Below are 17,140 nucleotides of genomic sequence, written 5' to 3'. Positions count from 1 at the left end.
GCAAACTGGATAGGAAAATCAAATTTTAAACATACGTCCTGTGATAATCTAACATGTAATATGCACTCAGTGAACATAGATAAGTGTAAAATAATTTCGAACACATTCATCACATGATCAAAATCTGAAGCCATTCAGTAGGACAAAGATAAACGTTATTGATAACCATCTATGCCACTATATATATACCGGTAATTTAATTATAGCTTTTCTGTAGGTCTATCATATATATTAAAACTCTGAAAATAATTTATTTGAAATCAGTTTTATAACTGCTCAGATTTAAATAATTTACAAGCAAAAGTTCTTCTTTTAACTGTATGCATTCTAAACTAAATGTGTGTAATCGTTTCGCAGCTATGGGTTTATATGCAAATATTTTACCTTATGTTTTGCGTACCGCTATGCAAGATGATATATATAGGTACAAAATGATATAATAAACCGAGGTCCGTTGCATATGTTGGGCAAAAAAGACTGATTGGGCAAAAAAACTGACTTCGATATGAAGCTGTATGTCCGACATTAAAGGAACACAAATCTGTGTATATATTGTATACAACAGACTACAAGATATTTGTAGTTAGGGCCGCTCCGGGAGGCAATGTATACATTGACCTGACTACAATGTCCACATGTGTGCCTTTGACCTTTTTGAACGTAAGTAAATGACACTTTAGTTGCTTAATTTTGGTTCATATTTTTCATATTCGTTCGGGAAGTTGCTAAAGCAGTTACGGTCAAATGTTATTATTGAAAGCCGGCTTTGGATTTGTTGAAAAAAAGTGTAACATGCAATGAGACATTAGCTTATTGGTTAAATGTGTTGCTTTGAATCAAGAAAATATCTTTAAAATCTTAGAATGTAATGTTTTCTGTGTAATTTGAAATTTTTATAGCTGCCTGGCTATATATTTGATTCTGAAATTTGCAGTTTAGTAAAGAAGGTACTAGTGATTATTTCATCACTAATTTCCCTGCACAATTGAAGGTAGTTGTCTCTGAATGGAAAAAGAAAAGAAATGAGTCGGCTATGCTTATATAAAATAGTATTGTTTTGTGTCTGAAAAGCTATTTGACAGGAAAAATGGCAGCTTATGTGTCAACGAAAGTTTTGAGGGGGTCCTATTTCTTATAATGTACGCCTATGGAAAAATCAATAGCGGCGTCTGACCTGAAGATGGTTTCATTTCAGTTGTGTGTTAACTGAAATAACAGATACAGAAAACATATTTTTCTATTTAACATGCTCCTGTTGGAGTTTGTAGCAAAATCAAAGCTTCCAAGGTTGTTCAGTACTAAAATTGCAGGAAGTTAGACAAGAAAGTGAATACTTTTAGCCAATATCAGGACCAGAGGTGCTCAAACTTTGCATTATTAATATTTCAAATATGTGTTTTCATGTGATCTAAGCGGTATTTCCAGTAGTTGTTGTCTGCTTGGAGTCAGAATTTTCTCATTGAGCAGGACATTAAGGAGGGATAGAGTGTTATTTTTTTTTCATAATTTATTATATATAAATAAATATATATATATATGTGTGTGGCACAAAACATTGTATAACAATCTACTACAACATTTAACAAAACACATGATGAAATTCTTTTAACTGTAATCAAGACATGAAAAGGCTGTAACATTTAAAAAAAAATTTCATCAAGAAATCGTAACCTAATGTAACAAAGCATGACAATGTTAACAATGATAGCAATGATAACAATTGTACTCAGCCTGTAGTAACATGAAATAACTGTGATAACCGGAAACGATGCACGAAAGGGCAACCGATTTTTTAAATATTTATAGTAATGTAAATTTGAGGAAACAAAATATAAACTTATTAACGTTTGTTATTGGCCTTATCTTCGTCAATCAATAATGAATACAAGTTCCGCATTTTCGCCTCTCCATCTTACATCAAATAAACTCGATTCTAGATACTGATAACAATTAATAAATTTTGTAAAGTTCCATCGTTTAAAATCAGCTTGTAATCGAATTTTAATTCTGCTTGTAATGAAACGGGAAATAAAATTTGGGGTGATGATTGCATTTTCAAACTTTTTTAGATTTCTACATGTCCATATAGAAAATTTGAATTCGCCGATTAAATATAAAATTAAATTTATAGCCAATTGATCAATTGATAAATTAGACACGAGACCGAAAATCACATGGTTGTCTTCGGACCGTACTGTTTTTGCGGCGACGGATGAGATCCACGAGTAAGTTAATGCTTGTGCAGACTGTATAACAGTGCAATCACAAAACAGATGATTTATAGATTCGAAGCCTGTATTACCTAGGTTGCATCGCAGCTCTTTTGAAATGTTTCTTGAAAACAGAACGCTTTGTACTGGAAGAATATCATGAATTATCTTCCATGAAATATCTCTTGCAAACGGATCTATATATTTGATATATAAGTTTTTCCAAACAATATCAAAATTTATTTGTGGATGTTTAGCGACGGTCTTAGGAGAAATATTTTTGTCTAATAGTATTTCATACATTAGTTTGACGGGCAGTCGACCTAACTCCTGTTTCGAGGCTTTACTTTCAAACAATCTTAACACCTCTATACAGTTTGTGTAAAACTCTGGAATATGATCGCTGTGCGGAATTTGTAGCGATGCAAGGGATTGGCTATATTAACGCAATGAAAATCCTAACCAATATTTAGCAAAATGTATCCATTTCGCTTTGTAGTTAGTTATGACGTGTTGCACATGTTTTAACAGGAAAGTCTGTAGCTTTGTTTCAATATTCACAATGTTAAGACCACCCTTGTTAAAAGGCAGGAAACAAGTGTCCCTTTTTAAGAGTTCCGACTTTGATCTCCAAATATATTGGAAGACTCTTCTGTGGAAAAGTTTAAGGTAATGACTTTTCGGTAAGGTGCTACTTCCGACAAACCAAAGTTTAGACGAAGCGAGGCAATTTACAACGTAACTTTTACTTTTTAAAGAGATGTGTCTTTGTTGGAGATTAACAAAGGTTCTTTGAAACTTTGTGAATATATTATACCATTTATCGTCTTCAGTCAGGAAATTCCCTAATCGAACACCCAATATTTTTGAAGAATGTCCCCATGAAATTCCAAATGGATGATCTGACCTTGATTTCCATTTTCCAAGAAAAACTCCTTTAGATTTTGATATATTTAATTTTGCACCAGATGCTTTATTAAAGTAATTAAATTTGTCTATGAAACGTTGTGCCGAAGATTCGCCTGAGACAAAACCAGTGGAATCGTCTGCATAAAGTGAAATTTTAGCTTCTTCCGTTGTACCCGGAAAAGAAATGCCTTTTATTCTTTTGTCAATTCTAATTTGATTTGCTAAGGTCTCCAGAACAATCATATATAATAAAGGTGACAAAGGACATCCCTGTCTTACGCCACGTGTAATTTTTATTTCTTCTGACATCATGCTGCTCACGTTTATTATTGAAGATACATCCGTATAGAAAATTTTGACCCATGTGATAAATTTCTTTTGAAAACCAAATTTTTCTAAGCATTTAAATAGATATTCGTGGCTGACCCTATCAAAGGCCTTTTCTTGGTCTAAATCTAACATTATTGCAGGTATTTGTTTCTGTTCACAATAATCAGTTTTATTTCTAATTAGGTGTATGTTGTCAAAAATGGACCTATTTGGTACAGAACATGTTTGATCTTCGTTAATTATAGACGGCAGCACTTTGCTGAGCCTATTAGATACGGCTTTTGAAATAATTTTATAATCGACGTTTAATAGCGATATTGGTCTGTAATTTCTTACGTTTGTTGAGTTGTTTTTATCTTTACAAATTAATGAAAAATGAGATGATTTCTGCGAATCGCACAGCTGCTTTTCTTGAAATATGACTTTTACCAGAGACGTAAATACGGGTCCTAATATATGGAAAAACTTACAGTAAAACTCTTTAGTAATCCCATCTGGTCCTGGAGTTTCTTTCTTGTAAATCTTTTATGTAGGTATTTGTGAATACAGTTACCGAATAACATTTAATAGGGTTTTATATACTAACTTTTTCATAATATCCCTACAGCTTAAATATGTTCACTGTATAGTATTGTTTTTAATATATTTTCTAACTTTAAAATAATATTAAATGACTTTTTTAGAAGTTAAGAATATATCGGCTCTATTTTCCAGCACTTTGATATTTTATTGCCGTTTTATTACCTTCCCTTATTACTGCTTCAAGGTCTTGACTGCATTTTGTCTTTAATCGTATTTTAATGAAAGTTTTTAATTTTTTGATTGTTTCTGTAATTATATATGTGTGATTAGCTTTTAAATTAATGTTATTTTACTATTTATATAATTATAAGTAGATCTATCGTTAATTCTCGCTTATGCTTCACATGTATACATCAAAATTTGTCATGTAGATATGTTGGGTTTTATTTTTTCTCTGCTTCATATTGAAGAAATATGTTTTCGATAAATACCCGCCGTATCATTATGATCCGTATCTATATGTACATTAATACAAATATATTCTATATTTGCGCTTTTTGTCACGTTGTCGTTCGCGTCCAAACGGACGTGACGTCGTTTGTATTGTACGTTGTTATTTCTGACGAAGACATAAAGGTCGAAACTAGTAAAGAATGTATTGTCTTGGTAATTTTAAATCCATGTAGGTCTCAGGACATACTTGACCGGTTATGGTTCCATGAAGATATTTGAACAAGATTGTAGGAAAACCATGTACTGAAAAGGCCAAAGTGCTCATTGATGAAGATATGTAGGGGTATGACATTAAAAATACATAGTTACAGGCAGGCTTTTCTCACTTATCGGACAGAAAAATCTCTATTTTTAGAAGTGCTGGAAAATCTTATCTCACCTTGGTTATCCCACACTCCTGTGACGGACTACTTCATGCACTGAATATACATATTATTTATGTAAAATAATTAAAAATCAGGTATCTTTATCTTTTCTCTCCGTTCCTTATAGTGTATTTCTCGATTCAAAATTCATTACTTTATGATAAGAACGTACCGTTACGCTACAAACGATAAAACTAAAGCGGAGCTTTGTTATTGTGCGTCACTGAAATGTTACGACGTCACTTCTGCTTACGGACGCCAATTTCCCGCGTTTTAAGTAGTTTCATATTTTTATGCTTGTTTCGGCTCAGCCTCGTTTAAGACTTGAGCGGTGCGCCCTCGGGTTGGGATTTTCTGATCTTAACCGAAGACCAATGATGGATTCTCTATATCTTAAGTTTTGCCCCTACAACCTTCAATATTATACATCTAATTTTCTTCTCTTTTCCTTAAAGCAATAAACGTTTCCGAGGCGCCATTTTTGTCTTTTTTATTTCTCCTTTTATGTGACCAAAGATAAGGTTTAACTTATTTCATATGTATTTTATGGATTCAGTTGCTCTAAAGCTCAATTGAAAGCAGGAACAACATTGAAAGTAGAATATTAAAATATCTGCAAGCGTGCTACTCGCAATATTTGGTCAAAACAGTACATGAAAGGACACATGAATTTTGTATAAAGGCTCAGCTAGACAAACATTGCTCTAGAATCACTTATTGAGTAAAGTGTGTTGTTTGTGTGGTTCAGTTTGAAGTTATATTAAATAATATGGTTATCTTACCTGTATTGTTCAAGCGGACAGTGTTCAGTTACATGATATAGGCATTCTAAGGATCGAACAGTAGTCTATTGTGCTTTTTGTTGTTGGAAAGAATAGAAGTATTTGTGACATGTCATTTGAACAATTTTTAGGGGGTAAGTTGATACATATTGTATTTGCTCTCCGACATGATGTACAGGTTTTATAACTTATTTTCAGTGTTGTTGTTAGTTAGGTTGTTAGGTTGTTATGCGCACTCGAGATATTGTCTAATTTTACTATGGGATTGCTTATGATTATCGGATGTGGAGTGTGTTGTCAAACGTGCTGTCGCCATATAACTGTCGAGTCTTGTACGGTGTGCCATATGTGCATCATCTCTCTGTTGAGCATTATTCCAGGCAAGTACAACTGGATATTTTGTTATATTATATACCAATATAAAATCTGTAAAAAATCGGCTTGTATTTCACAATTAAATATGAACAGGCAGACAAAAAATCCGTATTGTACCTTTTAAATTCCGTATTGTACCTTCCGTATTGTATGCTGCCGGACTATTTTCATAAATATGCATGACCCGACACATTTCTATAAATAGCGCACATAGAAACTTCACTAATTTCCATTTAATATCGACAAACATTGAAGATTTCGTTCAAGAACAAAACAAGAAGCAAAATGGTAAAGGTATATAATAAAGGGTCATTATAACAGTAGCTAGATCTGGGACTTTGTATTCGGCTCTCGTGGATTTTGCAAGGTCGGATCACACTCGGCGCTTGCGCGCCTCGTGAGATCCGATCTGGCAAAATCCACTCGAGCCGAATACTGCATCCCAGATCAATCTACTGTTATAATAACCCTATTATATCCTTTTTACAGCTTTGTTTGCTTTTTGTAATAAGTTACATTGCTCCTGTAAAAGCAAGTATTTAGATCCCATAGGAATAGTAACTGATTAATTTTTCACACATTTACCGCTGTTGTTGTAAGAGGGAAAGTTCAAACGTCACTTCATAATTTACACGTTCCATTAAAATGTCCGCTTAACCCTTACATTGCTTTGCACGACTGATTCCGCCTATGCGACCAGTGCAGATCATGATCAGCCTGATCTGATCAAGATGAGACTGCACTGATGTGCAGGCTGATCATGATCTGGGCTGTTCGGTATTCAGCCAGTACTTGTTTTGGTAAGCACCTCTCTTTACAGTTAATGTCACGGTCCAAACTGGAAAATGAACTCATTTCAGAAATTTAGCAAGGTAACGGTTAAATAGCATGATATGGCGGCCTTGGAAAATCAGTTACTTCTTTTGTCGTTTATGTAGTTCATCATAAATGGCAAATATACACGATGTATATACGTTCATAATTATCTATATTAACTTTCTTTACAGATATATGAAATTGTATTTACAGGCATTATGGGTTTGTGTTGTTGTGTGATCACAGTCAAGTTCGTCTCTGATCACAATGACCAGCAGTTCACATTCCAGTTCTCATTTTATTTGTACGCAATAACCGGAAGTGCCACAGTAGCCATTTCACTAGCGTCAGTATGTGGATACATATGTGTAAAGTCGTGTAAGCTAAGGGAAGATTATGATTCTCAGATAAGCAGCGACGATGGCGATCGAGAAGAAGCGTCACTTCTGAGTACAAATTAGATGTACAAATTAGATGTATAAATTAGATGTATAAATTAGATGTAAAAATTAGATGTACAAATGCGCAGAATACTAAATAGCCATATTACACCAAAATAATTATTATGACATTTTTTTTCAGGGTCATTACACAAAGACATGCTGTGAAAAATAATGGCGTAATAGACATATTGTGTTCACAATCTACCATGCACAAACAGGAAAGTGATCAATATGTAAAAAATAAATGTTAAAGCTATATATCATACCCAATTTTTAATCTGAAATCACGTACAGTTACTACATATCGATGGCATAGTGCTATAAGGAAATAAGTGCAAAATGGCACTTTCGAGAAAATCGATAAAAACTATCTACTGATTTTATTTCTGCTGTAATTAAAACAGAATTTTGCACATTCAAGTAGAAGGTATTTCTGCGATAATTCGTGAAATTTATCCTTGTTAATAATCATTAAATCTTCCTAAAATCAACAAATAAGCACTTACTCCCTTTAAAAATTTAGTGAGATGATCTACCTTAGTTTAATTAAAAGGCTCTATCTACCACTTAACCCCTTTTAGCACGAATTTTGAAACCATTTGTTTCTTAAACTTATGGTTATATCTACCAGTTACAACCTGTTTCACTTTATTTTAAATCCATGTCAAACACTTGCATCTCCCACTTACGACTAAGAAACATAAAGTAATTGGACATAGTAATGTCAATTCTCAAATTTCTTTATACTTTGGTTTAACAGGTAGCAGCCCTGTACCAGTAACTGTGTATATTCGTTTGGATTTGGAGCTGATTAATTGGTGGTTTTTATCAACACTCTGCTATGTAAGACCGCTAGCTATTTTTTAGGGTTTCATTACTTCAATAACTAGACCACGGAGGGCTATTTTCCGTTTAGATCGACAAAATTATGCATACAATTCTAATACCATGTTTACTGGTTAATAGTTTTTTAACAGTTAAACATGTCGAAACTGTAAGAAAACCTAACTATTACAGTATACAACTAGAAGGTATTTTTGTCACAAAAGCATGTTTCCCCCTTGGCCATTTTGTACAGCGAAGCGGAAAGTGTTGGCGATATGCACAACTAGGCTTGGTACTGATCACTCATGTGAAGTTTCACGGAAATCTGTCTTGCACTTTGATCTGTGAAAGCCGGACAAGATTGTTCTATTTTTATCTCTGTTGGTCATTTTGTGCAGCTAAGCAAAACGTGTCAGCGATATGCACAACTAGGGTTGGTACTGATCACTCCTGTGGTCGAAATCCAGCCAGCAGTTGCCCTGTGAAAGCCGGACAAGATTTTTCTATCTTTAGCTCTGGCGGCCATTTTGTGCTGCAAAACGGAACGTGCCAGCGATATGTATAACTAAGCTTGGTACTGATCACTCCTGTAAAATTTCGTCCAAATTTCGGCTAGCAGTTTGACCTGTGAAAGCCGGAAAAGCTTAATGCGGAAGGATGAAAAGACTTGCGGACGGACAGACGGCGAAGACACAAACAATATGTCTACCCCACCTATGTGGGAGACGTAATTCATTTGATTGCAACAAAAGGGTCAGCAGCAGCGAATGCAAAACCAGATTCAAATTCAGTTCAACAGGGTCCTCTCAAACTGAAAAAGTTCCTCAAGTCAAACGATTCAAACGTTTGAATTATTATTTTGCGTGTAATTTTTATCAAGCCATTATATTCGGTGTATACGGTAATTACACTCGAGCTAAATAATTTAATCAAAACTCAGAAACCATCCTTAAAGTTATTTTCATCTCATTATATAACTTGTTCCTGGGTAAACATACTCATTTAAGCTATATATTGCTAGTATAAGGTTACTATATCCTCAAGTTTGTTATATAACTTATATCAGGTCACTTAACACACATTATAAAGTTATTATCCTATTATATTTATACATCTTGTATCACTGAAGTATCTTAAATTTAGTTATATAATTTGTATCAGGCAACTATCTTCAATTTAGATAGACATATTGTTTTAGGTAACTATCTTGAAATTAGTTTCATACTGGTATATTGTATCAGGAAAGAAAAAAATATATATCAAAGTAACATATTACTAATGTATACCTATTACCGTGGTAGTACTTTATTTTTAATAAAAACATCCAACAACTGCAACTTCGCACCTTTTTGATACATTTACATATATTTATCTTGTGAATGGCATCATAATAGTAAAATTTCAATTATTTGAGTTATACATTTTTAAAGAAATGTCTTCTGTTTTTCAGAATTACCATAGTTTTACACCAATAGGCTTTAAAAGCGTCGTATAACTTTGTTAATTCCTTTTGGAATGTTGTCTTAAAAGAAAAGAATGCATTCTTCTATATTAATTTCAACTTGTGTGAAGATTTCCAAGAAAATTTTCCAAAAAGTACATTTTAAAGCCCATACGTTGGTAATACGTGGAAGCTAATCCTCAACCAGCCATATATGTATTATTTTGAAGCTTAACAGAAATAATTTAGACTATTATGAACAATAATCCATGCATCACAAAATGTTTGTTCTTTGATATTTACCAAAGAAATTAAACAAGAGCTGTCTGTTGACGACGCGCTTGTCTATTCTTAGAAATGATGGAAGTATAGGGTCAGAATATTACCAGGGATTTTCATACAAATGGATAAGTTAAAGAATGTTCCTGCATGTTTTTGTGGATTTGTAAAGTATTGCACTATATGGCAATGTGTGACCATGATGCTAAGCAAATGTTCAAAGTTTCAAAGTCATATATCAAATAGTTTAGACAAAATATGGAATGGTATGCGAAACCTAACTAATATCGATGTCAAAAAGGGCCATAACTGTGCTAAAGTCCTACTCCTAGTAGTCTTGCCTACATATGTAGACTACGAAGGCAAAAAAAAATCAAAGCCTCATGACAAACAGGTCAGGAAAATTATGAACTGGTATGAAAATATTTACTGATTTCTCAGTCCAAAAAGGGCAATGATTCAACCAAAATAGTTGATAGAGTTATGTGCTCTTACCTATTGATTGGGACCATGAGGATAAACAAGTATTCAAAGTTTCAAAGCCACATGTCGATTAGTTTTGACAAAACTTTGACTTGTACGAAAACTGAACCAATTTCTAATCCAAAAAGGGCCATAATTCAGCCAAAATAGTTGCAAGAGCTATGTACTCTTGCCTACAGATAAAAAAAAATCATGATGATAAACCAGTGTTCAAAGTTTCAAATTAACACGTCAAAAAGTTTTGACAAAATATGGATTTGTACAAAAATGCACCAATTTACAAGTACAAAAAGGGCCATAATTCAGCCAAAATAGTTGACAGAGTTATGTACTCCTGTCTACAGATAGAGACTGTTATAACAAACAAGTGATAAAAGTTTCAAAGCCATATATCAAACAGTTTACACAAAATATGAACTGGTACGAAAACTTAACCAAGATTTGAAAATTAAATGGGACCATAATTTAGCCAAAATCCTTGATGTTGATGGAGTTATGCACTCTTGCCTAAAACTGTGCATGTTGATGGTACACAAGTGTTGAAAGTTTCAAAACTTTATGTAAAAAGATTTTGTCAAAATGAGGACTGGTATGAAAAACTTAACCGAGGTGTGATGCGGACGCCGTGGCGAATGGGATAGCTCTACTTATTTTTTGAATAGTCGAGCTAAAAATGCTGCCTTATTTTACAAATATGTTCATTTGAATTCTTAATGCCACGGTAATACGTGCTGCCAGTATACATCTTGTATCAGGTAACCCCAAATTTATTATAACTTTATCATGTTATTGTTCTTAAATTAGTTAAATAACTTGAATCAGGGATTTTTTTAAAGTCATTATCAGTCTTTAATTTTCACTAAACTTCTTCCACAGCTCAGATTTTAGTCACTTTCAGATTAAAATCCATATTAATGTACATTCACAACAGTGTTTTTGTAATAAATAAGCAAAGTAACCGAAAATTTTAAAAGTGCTTTATGGCTCTACAAAGGCTTGGCAATTTGGAATTCGGTTCTGAAGATTATGGACTTGAAAGACGCTTTATGTTTAAACAGAAATGATTTTGAATCACTTTCCTCATAACATCAAACAATGGCATTATTCTTAACTAAGTGATACAAGATTTTCATTCACTCACATTTCTTCCTGTTCGTCAACAGATAAATAAATCTCAAGTTGATTTTCCTAAAATGAACGATACCTAATCCAAACAATTCACCATGTAATTGTATTTACGTTTATAGTATTCGAACTTATAAGTATTTATAACGTTAATGTTGTTAATTGAAAATCTAATGCTAAAAGGGCGTAAGTGGTATATACACCATTTCATGATCATTTTTCTGTAAATTTTCTAGGTGATATCTGCCACTTATTACCTTTTAGCATGAAATATACTTCTGTATGCCCATAAAACAAGAAGGTGGTAAATGGTAGTTAACACCTTTTTACCACTTCAAATTAAACATTTTTTACTTATCACCTTTTACCAAAACCTCATAGCGAGGTTTGTAATTATGATATGGACATGGGACCAAGACCAGTACATGCGCACTGATCTGCAGTATTCAAAAATGTAAATTTTCAAAAAGGTGTTAACTACCACTTATTTCCTATAGCACTATGCCATCGATATATTTTATGTAAATATAAAATTAACAAGTATATTTGTATCAACAGCGCAATGCAATATATATTTTAAAAAAGTAACTGTTTACACGTACAGCTAAACACTTTATAAATGTGTACAACCACAAAAAAATGGAAGTTGTTTAACAATCAACTGTTACTGCATAACATTTATAATGAATGTACCTCTACATAAACTCAATTAATTTATATTTTTAGTAAAGTTTAACATATTTGATGGGGATTTTTTTCTAAATTTCTAAAGATAAAATATTTCAGAGAACCATGGCCATTGAATATCTGTAAGAGAAGACTCACTGAAAGGCAATACTCATCTATAGTTAAAGGATGTAGTCTACATGATGCTCTTAATACCAATTCAAAAAAGACATTCGGTTTCTAAAGAAATCAAATGAATATGGAAATAGGATGTGAGGAGGAAGGCAGGATATTCATGTAAAACTAAAAAAAAACTTACAATAAACATGTAAAAGCAATACAGACAAAAAGCGAGTACTCAATGCATTACCGCGTTACCGTGACCTTTGCTGACCTTTGCCTGAAGGAAGACTAAGGAATGTCACGTTTTGGACACACTCTCAATTTAAAAAAAAAGATATTGGCAAAGCAATGTAAATAAAAAGCCACAATACAAGTGACCAAGTACATGGCTACATGGCTGTCTTAGGTCTGTCAGAGTTATATAAAAGTACACTGTACTCAATAAATCGCATATGAGCGTAATTGTAAAGGGACAACTATGCAAATTGCAAGACAAAAACAACCTCCTCAATGCATTATGTGAATGGCATTGTAATAAACAGCACAGACTAGTAGTCGTCACACTATCCAATAAGAATACGTAGTGATTAACTTTAAATAGAGAGATAAATCAAATCTGTAACATGTTTTGTGTTTTACCAGATTTTTGTCTTCAATCCTCTTTTACTAAGTTTTTATTAGTATTTACAAATATATAGTTGCAATACATTTATCAAATATCTTCCTATAAGATTCCAGGTGTGTTAGACCCATTTATCGCCCCTGTTAAATTTCGTTTGAAAGTTTGGATGACATGTCATGAAAGTTAGTATTTCATAGTTTGTGATAGCGTTAGTCTTGTTTAAAAACTAGTGTTGAAATACAGATATTTCTAGGATTGTCAGCAAGCTCTTACAAAAGTGTGGTACTCAGAAATGTCTTGGGTAAAGTCGTCTCTTATACATTTTGTTGCAAACTTTCCATTAGAAATATTAGATTGACCATTCTAAAGTATGAAACACCCTTGATTCATGCAGAGTTGTTGAGATGTTCTTATTTGTTATTTTATTTTCAACAAAACACCATAGAACAGTGGCTTACACTTCCATTTTACCCCTTGTCCTATAAATGGGATTGGTATACAAACCACTCAGGGTTTGAAATACATACAGAAAAATACTATTGCATTTTAACTTTTTGGTAACAATTTAGTAATGAAGTTACGTACATTTAAAGAACGCTCTAGATTTGAAAACGTATTGTTAAACTTACATTTTTCTTCTCGTATTTTAGGACATACTTCAACATTTTATTGTTTATATTTATAGGTCAATATTTTCGGTTTAATATCAGATGCTTTGTGAGTCATATTGGAAAAACCCTCGCTCGGCTTCAAATTATCTGAGGGTTAAAACTAAATGGATATATATTAATTAGAAAACCAGTCTGCAATGTAAGTATCATTCTAACACTTTTAAGATTTTCTTTTATATAAACAGAGAAGGATTTACCGCGTACTGTCTTGCCGATTAGAACACGTTTCGCAAAATGACCTACTTTTAGCGCCAAGGGAAGTAATGCGTCCATTTACGCCTAAAAAGGATTCCAGATTAGTATCCCTTCCTGGTGTAATAGGCATTTTTAGTCTATCCCGATGACGAGTTGTATACCCGATTAAGGACGTATTTACCTGTTTACCTGTATAAGGGGACATCTCAAAATACTCAAGTATATAACGTGGTGTAAGAGTAGCATTAATGGCACGACTTTATTTATTTATTTATTTCATACCAATCTGGTGGTTAATATCTTATTCTGGGTATGTCATCGCTTAGTTTTTTTAACGTTTTAGAGTGAAGCTGTACACGTATATGAATTTCCCGTCAGGAAGTCATTTTGAATTCAGACTTGTGTAACCATGTTTTCAATAAAGACAAATGTAAAAAAATCAAACATAAATGTAAAATAATGGATAAACGTAGAATAAATAGTAGACTAGCCACTAGACTGATAATAATATATTTCTACATTTTTTCTTTTTTGACGAATTTAATTTTATAGAGACAAAAGCCAGTCTATTTTAGAGATTTTCACAGAGGAATGATGTTGATATTATGATATTGGACATAGAATATAGACTTGCTCAGTTCACTACATTTAATCATAAAAATGTAAAAAAAAAGATATATCATAGTCTAGGAGCTAGTCTAAATAAATAGATAAACTATAGAATTTTAGGCTGCATTACACGAAACGAAATAGCATTAATGCCAGCTACGTGTTATTTAATAAAGTATGTAACTCTTAATTTCGAGTTACGTACCTTTCTAGCCCTATATTTCTAATGTTTTATATACCTTACTAGAAATGTCGTTTTACTACATCGACCTTTCGAATTAAATAACATATACTAAACCAAAGCCAATCCCTAAAACGTCCATAATTCAGCCAACTTGAATACTTGCCAGCTTGACAGTGACAAGAGGGCAAAATACATGAAATATTAGTGCATGAGTTATGAACCTTGTGTTGTATGATGTTGGTGATGATGTAGATTAATTTCTTTTTTTTTAGACTGAATCAAATCCATTTAGTAATTACAAAGACTGAGTGAAAATGCACCAAAATTTTATTTGAAAAAAAAAGAAACCCAACAAGTTGGAAAAATTGGATTTTCTAATACCTAATACTCAAAATTTAGACTTAGTATCTCGAGATTTCGTCTAAACAATTCTATGATAAAACTGAATTGCGATAGCAGGCATTGCAAGTTCCATTTCCAGATTTCGCACTGTCCACGCAAAATGCCACCTACGTAGCCATATGGTGACCGCACGATACTTTGGTGGTAGTATTTATTTGAAAGCCATATGGCTGATCGACCGACAGTCTGTATTGTCATTTTTTGGAAGTCACATGACAGGCCGATCGAGCGACATTCGATAGTTATATAGCTCCAACCCATGCTAAATATTTCGTATTTTGTAAAACGCCATTGAATATGTTTTGCGTAAAAATAGGCGTTTAATCAAATGAAACAGTTTCAGTTTCAGTTTTATCACGAGCTGACCGCATATCCGTATTCGCACGTAAGAAAAGTGGAATCACTGTATCACGGTATGTCACTGTATTTTTTGCTACCATTCTTTTTGTATGGTGTTTGCTCTGTCGCAGCAACATAACAAGAAACGTCATTATGGCGCCATGCCAAAGATCGCCCCGCAGAACATCGTTATGGCGCACAGTCAAATGTCCCTCTCCGAACGTCTCGTCCCGTCAAATATGCCCCGCTGAATGTTCCACCACCAAACGTCGCCCCTCCTAACGTCATCCCGCCAAACGTCGTTATAGCGCCCCGTCGACTGTCACTCCTCCGAATGTCCCACTGCCGAAAGTCGCCCTACTAAACGTCGCCCGCCTTGACTTCAGGGCCTTTGTTTTGCATAGCACTAGCGTATCATTGAGGAAGTAATACAGATTTCAGTATTAAAGTTACTGCTCGGATAATAGTTGCCATAATCTTTGCCAAACCCACTCACTCAAGTGTAGCATTGACCTTTCGGAGAGGGGCCTGGTGCTCGCACGACAATTCATCTGGCTGAGGTAAGAGTAAGGTGAATTTCCAATGTTAGACAATTTTATAATCTGGATAAAGATAAGAAGGTCGGACGGACGCACGCACGCACATACGCGCGAAAATTGCCCTTCATCTATATTCCAAGAAAAATCGTGTAATTTAAGATCGTAGTGTGAGAAAGTTTGCGCAGGGGATTGGTGGTGAGATTGAGCAATATTCTTTGGTAACACTTCATAAAGGACATACAAATATTCTATCAGGTTAAAATCTTACAATCTTTTATCTCCAATTTATTCCGGAAGGCGGAAACGACGTTTGACTGGACAACACTTGGCGGCGGGCTGACGTTCGGCGGGGCGCCATATCGACGTTTGTCGGTGTGACATTTATAGGGGCGACATTCGGTTGGGCGACGTTTGGCAGGGCTACATTACGACGTTCGGCTGAGCGACCTTCGTCGGGGCGCCATAGCGACTTTCGGCAGGGCGACATTATGCGTGGCGACGTTCGGCAGGACACCATAACGACGTTTGTCGTTGTATCGCTGCGACAGATCAAAATAACGAAATATCACAAATCTGCCACCATATTTCATCTCAAGTCATTTTGTCGATTAATAAATATATAAATCCTTTAATGTCGATAATAATACCAACAACTGAAGTCATTTAAATATACAGTTGTTCTAATATAATATATAAACGCAAACAATATATGTACAAAAGTATTGGAAAGCACCGAACTTAAAACATGCATCGAGGCACCCTACAAACAGTGAACATACGTGTGTCTCTTAACTGTTCGCAGACACGAACGATTAAAAGAAGTAAAATAATGCTCTATTTTTTATATGATATTGTAACAAATGTATCTGATTTATTTTCTAAAACAATTTTTAATGATCCTTGGAAATAAATAACCGCTTGCTACAGCCCTGTATCTTTACATGCGTATATATACTAATGCATTTGAGAAAACCCCCAGTATTTAATCGGCATACGACATCCAAGTCAGCATCGTGATAGGCCAGAAATGCCTAATTCGAACGTGTTTGTTTGCCAGACGGATGTGCAGGCTGATTATGATCTACATTGGTCGCAAAGACAGAATCATTTGTGTTCAGCGTTTATAATGAATTATCGCTGCAAATGTACATGCGTATTCAGCGATTTGTATAATATGTGAACACTTATAATTAAAATGTATCACTTATTACAACAAGAAATCTTTTTTTTTCAAACATCGTTGTACTATATACAAGGGTCTTATTTAAAATTTCTCAAATGGATGTAAAACTTATCATGTGACAGAAAAAGAAGAAATTGGCGTTCACAGCCTTTCAAAATACTCTTGCTTAGAACATATATAGATCTATAT

The 17,140-nt window shown here is 33.9% G+C and overlaps 2 protein-coding genes across 3 annotated transcripts in view; both read left to right on the top strand.

Annotated features, from left to right (window-relative positions):
- The window catches only part of LOC123542253 (complement C1q-like protein 4), a 323,111-nt gene that overhangs the window by 65,006 nt on the left and 240,965 nt on the right, over positions 1-17,140 (top strand). The gene's annotated exons all lie outside the window — the stretch shown is intronic.
- Positions 13,335-17,140, top strand: part of LOC123541799 (uncharacterized) — a 326,932-nt gene continuing 323,126 nt past the window's right edge. The window contains exon 1 of one of the 2 annotated variants that reach the window (XM_053531038.1): positions 13,335-13,639. The gene's annotated coding sequence lies outside the window, so the exon portion shown is untranslated. The remainder of the gene's footprint in view (positions 13,640-17,140) is intronic. The other variant, XR_008368569.1, reaches the window with a different exon arrangement.

Source organism: Mercenaria mercenaria, chromosome 19 (assembly GCF_021730395.1).
Source record: "Mercenaria mercenaria strain notata chromosome 19, MADL_Memer_1, whole genome shotgun sequence".
Classification (NCBI taxonomy): Eukaryota; Metazoa; Mollusca; class Bivalvia; order Venerida; family Veneridae; genus Mercenaria; species Mercenaria mercenaria.
This window is presented reverse-complemented; position numbering and strand designations above follow the sequence as displayed.